Source organism: Typopeltis vanoorti, chromosome 16 (assembly GCF_054136105.1).
Source record: "Typopeltis vanoorti isolate ZY-2024b chromosome 16, IOZ_Tvanoo_1.0, whole genome shotgun sequence".
Lineage (NCBI taxonomy): Eukaryota > Metazoa > Arthropoda > Arachnida > Uropygi > Thelyphonidae > Typopeltis > Typopeltis vanoorti.
In genome coordinates, this window is record NC_143564.1 from 40,377,192 (window position 1) to 40,393,836 (window position 16,645).

Here is a 16,645-nt window from a genome sequence, read left to right on the forward strand (position 1 = left end):
TTTTTATACAGTCCAAATGCTTTGTTTCCTTGTGCGATTCTTCTATTTATATTTATTTCTTTATCTTGTTTTTCCTTAAAACTAATTGACCGAGATAAATAGTCAACCATAATTTCAAGAGGATTGTCCTAATTTTAGTTTGATGAATTGGAGTTTGTCATCAGTTTTGTTTTAGTTATGTTAATTTCTAAACTTCTTTTCATGCTTTTCTCAAAGGCATTTATTATAAACTGAGCTTATTTTTGGCTAACAGAACAATGCCATCTGCAAAATGTAAATGGTTTTTACCATTGATATTAATTCCATCGTTTTTCTATGAGACATTTCTAAAGACTTCTTATGTAGTAGAAAAGAACTTGGGTGATATGATATCTCCTTCCTTCACGCCACTCAATGCTGAATTCCTTTCTGTGATGTTTTACTTTTATACTGGTTGCTGAGTTCTGATATAGCTTTTAATAACTAAGGCAAGTTGGGATACAGAGCATATGATTAATGGAGAAATTTTGAAGGAGGCGGCCAGAGACTCAGGTTTAAGTTTAGGGGTCATATTGGTAAAATTGTGTGAACATCCCAACGGATTATGACATTAATGAGGTGGACATTATGCATACACCCTCTGTCCAAAAAGAAACCGAACTTTTCGAAAATAGAAACTAATGGCGCCACCTGTTGTATCTTTTTGTTGTCGAAAGCGGTAACCTTCATTAGTGTGTTGCGTCAACTTTTTATGACATTTGTTTTATTAGAAGCCGAGTTATAGTGCCAAGAGTGACAGTGTTTTGACGAACGGTTGGTCGTCACGATATTCTTGCTGTAAGCGATGAATTCTCGCTATCAATCGCTTCAAAACTTCGAGATAAAACTCACCATTGACCGTTTGGCCAGCCGGAACGAATTCTTTGTGGATAATGCCCTTGGAATCGTAGAAACAAATCAGTATTGTCTTTACTTTTGACTTCCCCAAGTGATTTTTTTTCGGGTGCCCCTCTCTGGTGGTCTCCACACAGCACTCTGGCGCTTTGTTTCTGGCTAATACTCAGAACACCACGTTTCGTCACCAATAACGATCATTTCAAGGAAGTTTGAATCCTTACGAGCAGTTTTAATGAGGTCCTTGCAATGTTCAATTCGATACATTTTTTGGTCGTCGATCAACTTGTGGAGAACAAATCGCGAATTCAATTTACAAAGGCCCAAACTCTCAGTCAAAATGTTGTGCACAGTTGATTTTGGAATCCCCAATTCACCTTCAATCAATCTCACGGACGATTTCGGGTTTTCTTTGATGAAATCTTTTTGGAAGTTAACTTCGCTCAGTTTAGTTTTTGGACGGCCGGGCTTTTGTCATCAAGTGTCTCACGACCACTTTGAAATCGCTTAAACCACTCGCAAACTTGAGTACGGGATAAGCATTCATCACTATGCTTTTTGAAGCATTTGATGTATTTCGGTAAACCTTTTACCAAGTTTAACACAAAAGTCAATCACAGCTCTCTGTTTGAAACTCATTTTCCGACCGTTCGTCAAAACACACTGTCACTCTTGGCACTATAACTCGGCTTCTAATGAAACAAATGTCATAAACAGTTGACACAACACTAACGAAGGTTGCCGCTTTCGACAACAAAAAGATACAACAGGTGGCGCCACTAGTTTCTTCTATTTTCGAAAAGTTCGGTTTCTTTTTTGGACAGAGAATGTATATATACAGGGTGATTCAGAACCTTGGGCCAAACTTTAAGGGATGATAGAACACACCTAAACAAGCACTTTTCATCCTGCAATGCATGGTCCGAACTCAAGTGGTGAAGCACTAGAGGGCACTTTCCAGTGAATACTTATAAGCGCTGGTTTTTGCAGTAGTTATTTCTACGGTGGAGTGCAAAAAGGATGGAGTCTTTCACAAATCAGGAGAAGGCTGACATGCATTTCATTTACGGAGCTGCAGACGGGAATGCGAGAGAAGCCCAAAGACTGTACTGAGAATGCTTTCCGACCAGACGCATGCCTGATCGTAAAACCTTTCGGCGATTGCACCAGTATCTGTGCGAAATGGGATCCTTTGTCAGCGGCATGCAGGATACAGTGCGTGCAAGGAGTGTGAGGAGGCCATGTATTATAGAGGAAATTCTACGTAGGGTTGCAGATCGTCACGAATGTAGCACTCGAGCAATTTCCCATGCCGTACGTGTGTGCCCCAATCGACGGTGTGGCGAGTTCTACGAGACGAATGATTACACCCCTACCATGCACATAGGGTGCACACCTTGACACCTGCAGATTATCGGCCTCGTGTGTATTTTGCACAGTGGTTCCTGCAACAGACTGCAGTGCAGCCAGACTTTGATGCACGTCTTATTCACTGACGAATGCACCTTTACACATGAGGGCATTTTTAATACCCACAATTATCCCGTGTGGGCGAACATTCGTACTAGTGGCGTTTCTCCATAAATGTTTGGGCTGAAATCCTACATGACCATTTGATTGGCCCATACCTTCTGCTAGCACGACTGAATGGGAGAATGTACCTCGTATTTTTACAAGCGGTCTTGCCAGAATTACTGAACCCTGTTCCAGCAAACATTCAAACACGTATGTGGTTCCAACATGATGGAGCGCCACCCCATTTCAGCGTGGATGTGCGGAACGCCTTGGATGCAACATTTCCAGGACGATGGATTGGTCGGGGTGGTCCCATCGCTTGGCCGCCACGATCTCTCATGTCTGGTCTTTTTCCTATGGGGCCATACGAAAAGACTGATCTACGATAGTCCCATCGATTCCAATGAGGACCTTATTGACAGGATTTCTATTAAAAAAAATTTCAAATAGTTACAAAAAAATATAACCAACATTAAAACATACCCAGGTGCTGATATAGGTTCAGACCATAATCCTGTTGTGTCTAATTTAAAAATTAAACTAAAAAACATTTCTAAAAACAATCATACTGAAAGATTTGATAGCTCTGAATATACTGACAACATAACGGTGTAACTCAGAAATTAGATCATGTAGGATATAAAACAGAAGACAATATACTTTGCAACACAGAGGAAACAAAAACAGATGGTCAAATTTTAGAAGTGCAGTATGTGAAACAGCTGACAAGATTATTCCAAAAATTAAATAGAATAAGAGAAAACCCCTGGATGACAGAATCAATATTAGAACTTATGAATGAAAGACGAAAAAAGAAAAGTACACAACAGTATAGAATACTCAGTAAAATTATAAAAAATGAATGCAGGAAGGCTAAAGACAAGTGGCTAAATGAAAAATGTAAACAAATAGAGGAATTGAACAACAAACACAATAGTAAAGAAATGCATAAGTCAAACCAAGCTCTGACAAATAAAATGAAAAATTTCAACCATAATCTTTGTATAAAAGATCCAAATGGAAAACTGCTACTAGACTGAAGATGTCTTAAAAAGATGGAAAGAATATGGGAAAAAAAACTGTTTGACTCTGATCACATTGATACACCAGATATACAAAGTATGGATTTCTTCAAATTACATATGAAGAAATAGAATACGCTCTAAGTCAAATGAAAACAGGTAAAACACCAGGCCCTGATCAGATCCCTATCGAATTGTTAAAGAAATTAAACAAAAACACAATTAATGACAAAAAGGTTGTTTTAAATAACATCTATGATATAGGATGTATCATTGATGATCTAAGGAAATCCATCTTCGTCACTCTTCCCAATATTCCGAGAACTTTTGAATGTTCAGAATATAGACTAATAAGTTTAACAAGCCGTTACAAAATTACTACGGAAAATAAAATCCTAGAAAGAATAAAAGGCACTTTGTCAATAGAAATAGAAGACACTCAATCAGGTTTTCGAAAAGACAAAAGGTACAAGAGGAGTTTTCAATTTGAAAACATTATGTGAAAGAAGCCTCGATAACCAGAATAGCATATATCTTTTGTTTTATTGATTACACCAAAGCATTTGATTCAATAGATCACAAGAAATTAATACATATCCTACAGAATAATGGGTTAAAAGGAAAAGATCTACGTATAATTACAAATATATATACTGGAATCAAATGGCCTCGATAAGATATAAAAATGCATATTCCGACAACTTCGAAATCAAAAAAGGAGTAAAAACAAGGATGTGTCTGTGTCTTATCACCTTCACTGTATTTTATATATATAGTGGGCAAGTTTTTAAAGATATTTCAGAATTGAAGGGTGTCAAAGTCAGGGGTAGGAACTTCAACAACTTCAAGTATACAAATGACACAGTCCTTATAGCTCAATCTGAAGATGATCTTCAAAACTTAGTCACAGAAATTTACACCAGAAGCTTAGATATAGGATTAATTATTAACCTAAAGAAAACGAAGTGCATGATTATATCAAAAGAACCAATAAATAAGAAATTAAACATAATTTTAACAAAATGAGAATTAAACAGGTTCAGTCTTTTATAAATTTGGGACAAATGTTTACAGATTAGGGAAATTCCTTTAAAGAAATAAAAAGAATAGAGATAGCAAGAAAAGCCTTTGATATGAAAACTGTTCTAACATCCACAGACACAAGAAAAATATTAAATATTATATCCGGTCAAGTCTTCTCTACAACAATGGGACATGGACTCTAAATAAAGAAGCAGAGAAAAAATTAGAAGTTTTCGAAATGTGGACCAGCAGAAGAATGTTGAAAATAGAATGGACAGAGAAAATGAAGATGTTTTAAAGAAAGCAAAAATGAAAATAATATTAATGAAAATAATCAAAGAATGAAAACTTAAATATTTTGTACATCTAACTTGACAAGAAAGCATTCAGAAATTAATATTAGAAGGGAAATTGGATGGAAGAAGAGGGAGAGATAGACCCAGGAGAATGTGGTTTGAAGACATTAAGGACTGGGCTGGCTTGAATTACCATAAATGTTCCAGAGCAGCAAAAGAAAGAAAAAGGTTAAATGACATGTTGCCAACCTCCTTTTAAGGGATGATACTTGAAGAGGAGGCAGTGGTGCAGCTACAGCTTTTGCTGTCTGGGGCGGTCCCTGAGTTTGTCGCTCCTCTCAATGCACACCAAAAATACTACAATAAATCAAAACGACGTATAAGGAAATAAATTAAAACACTATGTTTATTTTTGAAGTAAAATTTTAATTTCAATATTGTAAAATGTTATTTTTCTCGCTTTTCTGTTAGCAAAATCGTCGATGACATTGGCGAACTTATTTCATAGTAATGGGGTAATTCTTAATTTTATTTAGAAAACCTCCTCTCACAACTAGTAATAGTGAGGAAAATTTGCAGTGGTATTACAATATTTGAAACTGAGTTCTCAAGACTGTATTTTAGAATTAAAAGGTTCAAAGTGCCACCCGGGGAGGACCGCCCCCCTCCGCATCCCCCTAGCTACGCCACTGAGAGGAGGACATAGACACGCACAGATTTGCTTGCCTGATTTTCAGGGAGGGGGAATGAGGATGTATTAGAGAAGATCTAAGTTAGTGTTAAGTCTATGGAATGTTAGATATGAGGAGAGATTAAATGAATACAACTTACAGAGCCTAGTGAATGGAAGAAGAGATATGATTGAGACGATATAAGTTGGTGAGGGGTTGTTACCAGATTAATGTGGAGGTATTTCATAGAGTAGAGAGGCAAAGGTAGAACTAGAGGCCTGGAAAGTGTATATAAGAAGAAAGATGTGAGAAGCAGGTTCTCTGCATGGAGGGTGAGTTGAATGCATTGCTTGAAAGTGTGATGAGTTGATTTATTGCACTGAAGTTTGTTATTATGGATCTGTAGCATCCAAAAATCTCGATTGTTTAAAAAATGGATATCAACATTTTGTATAGTTCGATAGTCAACTGATTATCATCCCAGTTGCCCTTTTTATATAAGTTATCAACGATTTATGCTGCTGAAGTGAAATCTTTTCTTTAACCTATCCTTGAACATATTCAGTGTAACTCGAAGAAACTGCAAACCTCCTGATTTTCTGTTCTGCTAATATAATATACCATCTTTTCCATAATTCTTTTAAGATTGGTGGTTTTGTGTTTTTCCTTTGCTGTGTATAGGTTCCTGGAAATTTATTGCACTTTTTTCTCTCTTTGTTTTGTTGTATTGCATTGTTTTATTCCTTAACTTATGTTTGAGTTTTACAGTCCCCCCCCCCCCCCTCCATGTAGCTCTTGTTTATTTTCTGTTATTTTTGATTTCTAACTTTTGCATTTCTATAAATTCTGTATTATCTGTGCTACTGGTTTGTACAATTATCTCCTTTTTTGGTTAGATCAAGTGTCCATAAAGTAAGTTTTTTTTTCTCTGGATGTTCTATTTTCTGGTAATGATTTTCTTAAGATTTTAATATCTATTATTGCTGAAGCTGTTTTGTCCATTCTGTCAGAAATCTGATTCATTCATGCTTCCTTCCGTCCATTATTTTCTCAAAATTTTCTTTGTGGTTTGTTATATTTCCATTTTTTTTTTAAACCAGTTTCAATCTCTTGATTTTTCATCTTTATCCTTGTGCTCACTAGTCTATGATCTACCATAGTTAAACTAGGCAACAACATATTTCTATTTCCATGTCGTTTCTCATAATATAAACCAATTTCATTAATAATTTTGAAATTTGGTGATCTCCAGGTCCATTTTCATTTACTTTGCTTTTTCAAGAAAGTATTTCCTATATATATAGTCCCCAGATCACTACAAATTCAATGTCTTTCTCCTCTCTCATTTCTTTGGCACACACACCTAGAGCACTTTCTTCTTGTTTCCTGTATACTTTAAAGTTTACCATAATAATTTGCCAGTGACATTGGTTTGAGGAAAGTGCATGTATTTGTATTATACTTAAATCAGTGCTTATCGATTTTCAATCTAAGAGTTGTAATTCTGTGGGAAACCAGTTTAAATTCAAGAATGTCATTTTTCATCCTTTATGGACGATATTGCAATTCCTCTCTGAGCATGATCTGTCCTAGCACCATGTAAAATATACTTGCTTGTTTCAGTAAATTTCTTATTCCATTCTTATTTCAGAAACTCAAGTATATTCCAATTTATTATTTTTTTAGTGCCTTATGCAGCTCTTCTTTCAAACTTCTGATTTTATAAAGTACAAATGTTCAATTTCCTTATCACAATGTTCTTCCCTCATGCATTATCCAGAAAGTACCTCCTGTTTAGGTTTGAGTCAATTCTGTCATTATGAGAAGTAGATATATTTGAAATAACACATCCATTTTGGCCTTGGCTACTATGGCCTTCAATTCTTGTCAACTTTATTTCTTTAAGGGGATGGATCTGATCAGTCCTGCTACACTAATCAGGCATCTTGGGATTCAGTATACTAGGGTAAGGAAAATACTTGGGAGAAAAGGCAGACTCCCACTGCATGAGACAAAAAGATTCTCTAGTAGCATTTAAGGGAAAGGAGCTGAAAGAAAAGCAAGACGAGTGGGGGACCAGTCTATAGATGATATAACAGATGTATATTTCGCAAAGTAAGGCGTAATTCCAGAATCAAGAACTTCTGGTTTGCCACTCCCATACTCACTGAAGTGAGTCATCTATTATTGCACTAAAAGTTCCTTCCATAACACTGATTAAAGTTTTCTCTCAAGTGACTCTATAACTTCTCCTTTCTCCCCAGTTTGTACTATTACAGTTGAAATCACTCATAACAACCTTTCGTGTATCCATTGCTCAAGCTTAGGGAAAAGGTAAAAGCGAGAATATCTTATGAAGTATAATTTACTTTATGACCACGAGAAGAAAAAATTGCAACTAAGGTTAATTTGCCTATGACATTCACGGCCCTCTTTAGATTTTTTTGTTATTATTCAGTGGTAGCATTAGTAATAAATCATGCTGTCACACTCAAACAATTTGACAACCTGACTTTTAATGTTCTCATCTTTAAATGGCTTCCCTTTACTGATTATCACTCAAGATGGAAAAGATACTCCAGTATTTACTGTGAGTAATGATCAAATCCTGTGCAGTTAGCCTAGTGGCTTTGCGTTTCACAGCCTGGGGAAGAAGTGTCCTAGGTTCGATTCTCGTCAACAACGTGAGGAGCTCAAGGATCTTCCTCAGCCATAGCCAAGTTAGCCGGTCTTGGGCATGGACAGCAGGGTTTTTTTCCATCAGTTTATCTGGGGGTTTATCAGTTTATCCGCAAGCAGGCAAACCAGTCCAAGGACACACACAGATTACAGTCAGGAATACTGACCAGCCATAGGTCTGATTCATCAGCCTATGCCGGTTCTGGAGCACAGATAAAATTTGGGGGGACTAGATGGTACCGTGAACTCCTGTAAAAAGGGGGAACGCTGTATCATCAACAGAATTTATTTATTTATCGAATGCATGTTTGTTTGTTCAGAATATCCCATAAATTCTCTTCCCTCTTGATTTGTCTATAACCAGTTCTTCCATAATTTTGTGAAAATTTCTTCTCATATGGGGCACTTGTACCTCAGTCACTCACCTCCATGCTCTTTGGCAATATAGCGGTGTAAAGTGAAGTGACATCCAGAAGCTTTCTTTAAGGCAAGACCACTGTTTTTGCTTTAAACACATGTTCTCATTGAATTAAAGAAATAATTCTTGTTAGGATTCAGATTCCATACTCCATTCAAGCTATCATTTCCCAATGATATCAAGGCAATTAAAAAAACTGCTGCACAATCGTTCAATGGTGTTGGTACATTCTCCCTTGATGAGTCTTTGGACTCCCTGGAGGTGTCGCATAATAATAATAATAATAAATGGCAGTGATACTTTCCGCCTGCTCGTACTTCCAATTTTCACATATCCAAAAGGCACCATCAGTTAATTTCAAGGCAAATCCTCATGGCATCATCTTCCTCCTGAAAGATCTAGTATACACTCTTGTAAACTTTTGCCAAAAAGACATAAGAAGAATCTTGAATAATCTAGGTACCAAAAAACTTATGGTTCTGATGGCATTTAAAAGCTGTTCTCTGGTCCTAATGCCTAGCTCTGCATTCTTTTATGATCAGTTGACATCTACTCTACAGCATAGATGCAAATTTATCCTCAAAACTCCCCCTGCCCACAAAAAAAGTATTGCTTTCTAATATACAGAATATCATTAACTGACAACTTCATTGCCACCTGGATGCTACAGTGATTCTACTAGCTTATGTTACTTACCTCCGAATATGTCATACAAAATGGAGAAACTATCAAGCTCTTTTGCATATGATCAGTCTCAACAAAATGCTGTCCTACTTCATCTTGTGAATATGCTGATGCACTAATAATTATTATTCTTTATTCTTCTCAATTTGTGTATCTAATTTCTTTACTGTCACAAGTGCCATTAAAAACTTGTTAAGATACTGAAGATCACATCAGCTGTCAGCAGTAAGGAATGTCAACAGCTCACTGCTTTGTTGACTGTATACATGCTCAACTGCCATGGATGTTCTCCACACCCTCCATAAAATGAAAAATTCCATCTATTGGTATCCTTGTATTACCTTTCAGAAGTTTGTAGGTCTATCATATCACCCCCCCCCCTTTCTCCTGTTTGTGTCTGCAGTCAAAAAATTCTCCATTACACTGTTACGTATCTGCAGCTCAGAGACAATAGTACACATGGGGTCATATCAAAGCCTTGGAAAGAAGTAAAATGATTTCTTTATTCTTACATGTCAATGTTCATTTCAGCATTGCAATTATGTATTTGCAATCTTTGTTATAGGTACCTTAACTTTACCATCCTGTCTACTAAAATCGAAATATATCTAGCCTGGTCAGTTTCTTCTAGAATAATCCTCTGATTATAATATAATATGCCACTGGATATCTATTACACCAAAAAAGCCATTTTCACATGCCCATCATGACAATTATTTAAATCATTCTGCAAGTACTGCATAATCAGCAAATAGATTTTTGTCTCATGTTAAATCTTTCCCAATGTTATTAATATGATTGAATAACAGTAGACCAATGACTGATCTCTGGGGTACACCACCAGTCACCTTAAATCTTGCACTCATCTCTCTTATATAGCACTTTTTGATATCTTTCGACAGACATTCTCTTATTCAAACTTATAGTTTATAATCCAGTCCCACATCCTCCAACTTATGCAACAGTCTTCCATGCTGTATTCTGTCAAAAGCTTTAACAAAGTCTAAAAGTATCATGGTGTATCCATTCTCCTTATCTAACTCAAATGTTGCATTATTATAAAATGTGAGCAAATTATTCAAACATAACCTTTCCTTAGTAAACTACTGCTGTTTGTTGCAAAGTATAGATTTTCTGCTAACCCATTTGAGTATGCGATCTCTTACCAAAATCTTTCCTCTAGAGATACTGATATATTTGATCTTGTTGGACTCTAGTATCAAACTCACTTCTACATGGAAAACTGTTAACTATTAAGTTTCCTTTTTATCATCATCAGAGAGCCAGGTCTCACTAATGCAAATAATCGAAGACCAAAAATCTCTTGTTTCTTATACTCTGGTATTTGTGTACAGACATAAGTTACTGCCATGTTTTTGCATAATCTCCTCTGTAGTCTGTATGAACAAGTTGGACAACTTTCAGATTCAATTGTTTTAGAAAAGATAAAGCATTAAAACTATTAAGTATGTGTAGGGGTGTCTGTATAAGAATGTAATTATTATCAAAGCTGACAAAGGTCACACATTAAACTAATCTTCTTCAAAATCATACAACTTACAGAAGCATTGATAAAGATCCAAATCAATAAACTCAACAGTTTCTTGGATGAAGAAATCAAAAAAAGGCTCAAGGTTCATGCTTTTCATTCAAGACTTTATGGTCTTCTCAAGTTACATAAAGAAAATGTTCTGTTAAGACCTGTAGTGAATTGCATAGGATGTCCAACTCAAACTCTCAAGATACCTATCTAATCTTCTCTCTGCAGTTACAGGAAACTCTGCTTCTTTTATTTAAAAAAAAAAAATAATTCAATAGATTTCAAGAATAAAATTTTAGGATTATCCTTACAACTCATAGATCTCTAAGTTCTGATGTAGTTTCACTCTTTATAAATATCCTTCTGGCTGATACAACTGAATTACTTCATAATGATTTTCCTCCTGATATAGTAAATTTATTTGATTGTCATTAATTCAGTTATCAGAACAAATTATACAAGCAATAGAAGGAACTGGTATGTGGTCTCCCATTTCCTCACTCTAGTTAATTAGCTTATTACATGATGAACAACATATATTCAACACTTTTTTTTCACCTATCCATCAATTTGATACAGGCGTGGATGTTTATGTTGTATAGAATTCCTTTGTCAGGAATTCTTGAGAAAATTAATTCAGTAAACAGAGATCGAAGTTACCCTAGAAGTAGAACAAGTCTTTCTTTTCTAGATGTTATTCTGCATCAACCAAATAGCAGTCTACAATTCTCAGTATATAGAAAACCAACTCATACAGGCAAATGCATTGATTCTAATTGCATAATCAAGTTTCTAGTTAACAGAGCTCAAAATATGTTTAAACAAGGAACTGTATGATCAGAACCACCTTTATTTCTAATTGTTATAATACAAAAACTATTGATAAAATAATCAATAATTATGGCCTTCATCTTAACCTACCTCAAGAAGAAATTTCCAAAATTTATCTTCCATATATTAAAGAACTTTTGGAAAGAATAGCAAGACTTCTCCACCAAACTGACCTACAAGTCTCCTTCCATCCATTTCGTATACTAAATACTTTTCTTATCCTAGAATTTACAGAATCTCCTGTTCTTGTGGCTTATATTATTATGGACAGACTTGTTTTTCTGCACAAATTCATCTCGAAGAACATCAAGAATACATCGCACTTAAAGAGCCCAATAAATCTGGTTTAGCAAGCTATGCCTTATCTACGAAACACAGAATTCAGTGGAATAATACTAAATTTTACATAAAAGCTATCTTCTTCTGGAAAGACTATAAAGAAATCTGTGAAGCACACATTCACAATTCTAACCTTAACAAAAATGATTGCCTTAAACTTTCTCAATTTTGGAAAGTTATCCCAACTAATACTTACTACCATTCATGTGTTTCATAAATTGTAATTAATTATCATCATCATCAAATTCCTACCATGTACCCTCAAGGGGTGTACAGGATATGATAGTACTACATGAAAAAAAAATTACATCATTACTAACTTCCTATCTACAATTTTTCTCCAAATGAATCTGTTACTTGTCAAGACTCCAACATTATCAGATCTTATATTTCTATCGTCTAAGGCACTTTGTACCGTATCAATCCACCTATATCTTGGTCTTCCACTGGGTCATTTTGCTGCCAACCTGGCAGAGAACACTTGTTTTGCTAATCTTTCTTCGCCCATTCTGTTTAAGTGACCATACCACCTGAGATTAGCTCTGCTAATGCATTCCTGGATGCTGACAATGTCAAGTTCTTTCCTAATATCCTCATTTTTAATATGATATTGCCATTGATGCCATCTGTTCATGCCTATAATCTTTCTCAGGATTCTCATATCTGCGGGCTCTAGTCTTTGGTCAAGTGTTCTACTTCTGACCCAGCTCTCAGATCCATAAGTTAAAACTGGTTTGAATACGGTCTTGTATACAGCTAATTTAGTGTTCAGACTAATTTCTCTCTTATTCCATATGAATTTATTCAAATGACTTCCAACCATACGAGCTTTGCTGATTCTGTTGTCTATTTCATTATTTAATTTACCACCTTCACTAAAAATCATGCCAAAGTAGCTGAAATGTTTAATTAAAATTAAATTTAAATAATTATTTAAATTTAAAATATTTATTTTTAATTTATTTCTTAATACATATCATTGGTAGTTGCATAACTTGGTCACCCTTACAGATTTTCACCATTCCTCCAATCATAATCTCGTTTCCGACTTTCTATATTATTAGGTCTTATACCAATAAATAATTACTCCTGATACCAAACACATTCAAGTGCAGACCATCTCTCTTACACAAATACCTTTCTTTAAAAAACTTACTCCACACATCCAAAAAACTTGTGATCTGTCTTTCTACATAGCCTAAGCCATCATAGCCCTTCTTAATTCCCTTAACTGCTTTTAAACTTTTTCCAATTCCCTCATCTGTTTGATAATGTGTTTTAGTCTAGATATTTCTGAAATTAATTCATATCTGATATCTTTGTTTAGTTTATGAAATGGCATGATTCTGTTTAGTGGGGCTTCTTGTTCACAATTTCACTAGCATTCCTATTTGCTGCTGCTAGTTTGTTCCTCTTTCTTGCAAAATTTCGGTGCCATTAATGGTTAATGTGGATACTATTTTTATTTTTTACTACAAAAGATCAGGCTAATTAGGGTGGTTGGTTGATTGGCACAAGGACAACAAAGGTTATACTGTACCATATTAAAGGTTACAGACATAAACAAGGTATTAAGTCATAAAGATGCACAAAAAATTAAATTAAAAATAATAATTCAGTTAAAGCAATGCAGTAACTACATATAAAGTTGATAATCAGATGCGATTGTATAATTTAATCAATTTTAAAAAGTTAGTTTATCTGAGTCTGATAAGTTCTTTAAAAAAAAAATGAAAAATGAGTCTGATATGATTTGCCTGAGTGTATTATGGCTCAGTCAGATAAGTAAAAATTTCATTCCTCCCTTGTGTGAAGGACTGGCATGACACTAAAATATGACAAATGGTGAGATACATGTTGCATTTTTTGCATGTAGGTGGGTCTTCAGTCCTCTGGTTTTTTTTAAAAAAAAAAAAAGCATAAAGTTACTGTGCCCCATAAACAGCCTAGCAAGTAGTTTCCTCTCTTTTGTTTCTACTTTGACTAGACTGCCAATGCTTAATTTCTGGCTTAATCTCATGCAATTTGTTTGTTAGTGCCTCCTGCCATTGGATAATTAGCAGACTACTGTCTGTAGTCTATAGATAGGACTGTCAAAAATGTATGAGTTGATCTAACAGCTGCATTTGTGGTCTCATTTCCTGTAATTCCAATATGGCTGGGAATCCAGAACAACCGAACATCAAAATTAAGGGTCTTCATTTCGTACAGCAGCTGTAAAACCTGACTTGGCACTGGATGTGGATTATACACAAGAACAGAAATGGCCTGTAATGAACTCAGTGTGTCTGTATAAATTACATACTTTTGGTAACAGTTTTCTTATATATGCACAAGTGCAAGCAGAACGACGTAATTCTGCTGTAATTATTGCAACCAAGTGGGACCTGGTTGGATATAGTAATATTAGGAAACACAGCAGCACAGTCAGCTGATGTCTCAGTTCTTGAACTATCAGTATAGATGGAAAAGAAACTAGACTGGGCTGCTCTCTGTGCATTAAACAATTGCAAGTAGAAAGATAATGGAGTATGAGTCTTCTGTAATTGACAAAGTGAGAGGTTACAGTATGAAATGCAAAACTGCCATGGAGGTGTCTGTTATGTTTGGTACAGGTAATATCAACGTTCATGCTAATAGCTTCCATAATCAAACAATTTAACAAGCATAACAAAGGGATGCATGGAAGTCCAATGTGTGCAATATTGAGCTTCCCAATGCAGAGAAAAGATACTAGTCCATGCAGGATGCTCTGGAAGAGACTATTTTTAAGGCATGGTTAAGAGACAACTGTTTCTGTCTAAGTAATAGAGCCAGTTCATTTGCTTCAACATAATGGCCTTGAGATTCATAATCCAGCTTTAAACGTACAGGTGCACAATGAAGATTGATCTGCACCCTATTCGATAGAGGATAGTGTAAAGAAGATTCAATGCTCTTTTGCACTTTTCTTAGTTGATAATTGTTTGCAAGAAACAAGTTTTTGTCAAAGATGAGTTCCAAGAACTAAGCTCAAAAAACTCAAACTAAGCTTCATCAGTGAGTAGCTAGACCTAATAATACCAAAGTGTATAGCGAAAAGAACTTATGAAGCCTCAAAAAAGGCTGAAACCGGTCTGGGTAGTGACCTCCCTCCATAATGTAATAACAGCATACATTTCCTAGGAAATGTGTTTTTACATTATGGAAAATACCTAAGAATAGCGATCTGAACTTCTCCACCTTTGCAACGAGCTGCCCAGTATTGTACTACGTATTAGGATCACTTGCATTTGCTAACGCTAGTGGCGCCGATATTTTATACTTTACTATATTCGGCAAGAAACTCTCTGATTCCAATCTTTGAGTTTCTTATTCGGTTTTAAAACTATGTGGGATTTAATATCCCCTTATTTTAAGTAATGTTTTCATTGCCGAAATGAAGCTTATTAGCTCTTTATATTTAAGTAACTTAATGGTTGTACCTGTTTGGATAACTCGTTCGCAGAGTATATAAGTTCTTTTCACTATACACTTTGGTATTATTAGGTCTAGCTACTCACTGATGAAGCCTCAAAAAAAGGCTGAAACCAGTCTGGGTAGTGACCTCCCTCCATAATGTAATAACAGCATACATTTCCTAGGAAATGTGTTTTTACATTATGGAAAATACCTAAGAATAGCGATCTGAACTTCTCCACCTTTGCAACGAGCTGCCCAGTATTGTACTACGTATTAGGATCACTTGCATTTGCTAACGCTAGTGTCGCCGATATTTTATACTTTACTATATTCGGCAAGAAACTCTCTGATTCCAATCTTTGAGTTTCTTATTCGGTTTTAAAACTATGTGGGATTTAATATCCCCTTATTTTAAGTAAGATTTTTTTTTCTTCTTATTAATTCAATGAATACTTGCATATTACAGAAATAGGTCAGATCATTTTACTCGTGGTAGTAAAATGATCTGAGCAGGCTCAGCAAATGCAAGGGCAAGCCTCTTTGCACTACTGATGGCAAGAATAATATTTTGCCAAATATCTTATTAAATAAGCTGTATTTTGAGATTTATGAAGCAGTGTGCTGATTACAAAATCCCATGAAGTCACCATGTTTTAGCTAGCATAATTTTTCAAAGAACTTGGTTAATTCTGCTTGAAAAATGATATCAAATGAACAGCAGCAGAGGTAAGGTGTGTTCATCTTTATTCAAAGAATGCTGTACATGTTTAAATTGTCTGTAATAACTCTGGGTGGTTGATTATTGAGAACAATCACTTTAAAACCTGGTGCTGCCTACCTCTAAATTTATAACTACAGCTTTGAAACCAAGTCTCTTATGATGTTTATATTTAAATTAAATATGCAAACAGCTGAAACCATTCATCTTCTAACAAAATTGCTTACTCAAGATGACACTGTAAATGCTTGAGTAGTTAGGTAGTGGTGTTATAAGCTTCTGGAATAAGATGATGAAACTTGATAAATTTTAGTGTCAGAATTCAGTGCATGATGTATTCTCCTTAAATCTCCTCACATTTGTTAATTTTTTAAATGTGACTCCTCCTACCTACAACAGGTTGTAAACTATCTAGAACGTTAGTATTAATATTATGGGTGAGCTAAGAATTAGATTCCAGAACCATTCTGAAACTAACTAAATGTAGCAATTTTTCCAACCAGGTTTCCAGTAAGTGATGTGGTGGTCCCAGACTAAGTAATGAAATTCATCTATCACCTAAATCTGTGTTTATGATATATGTACACATGTAATT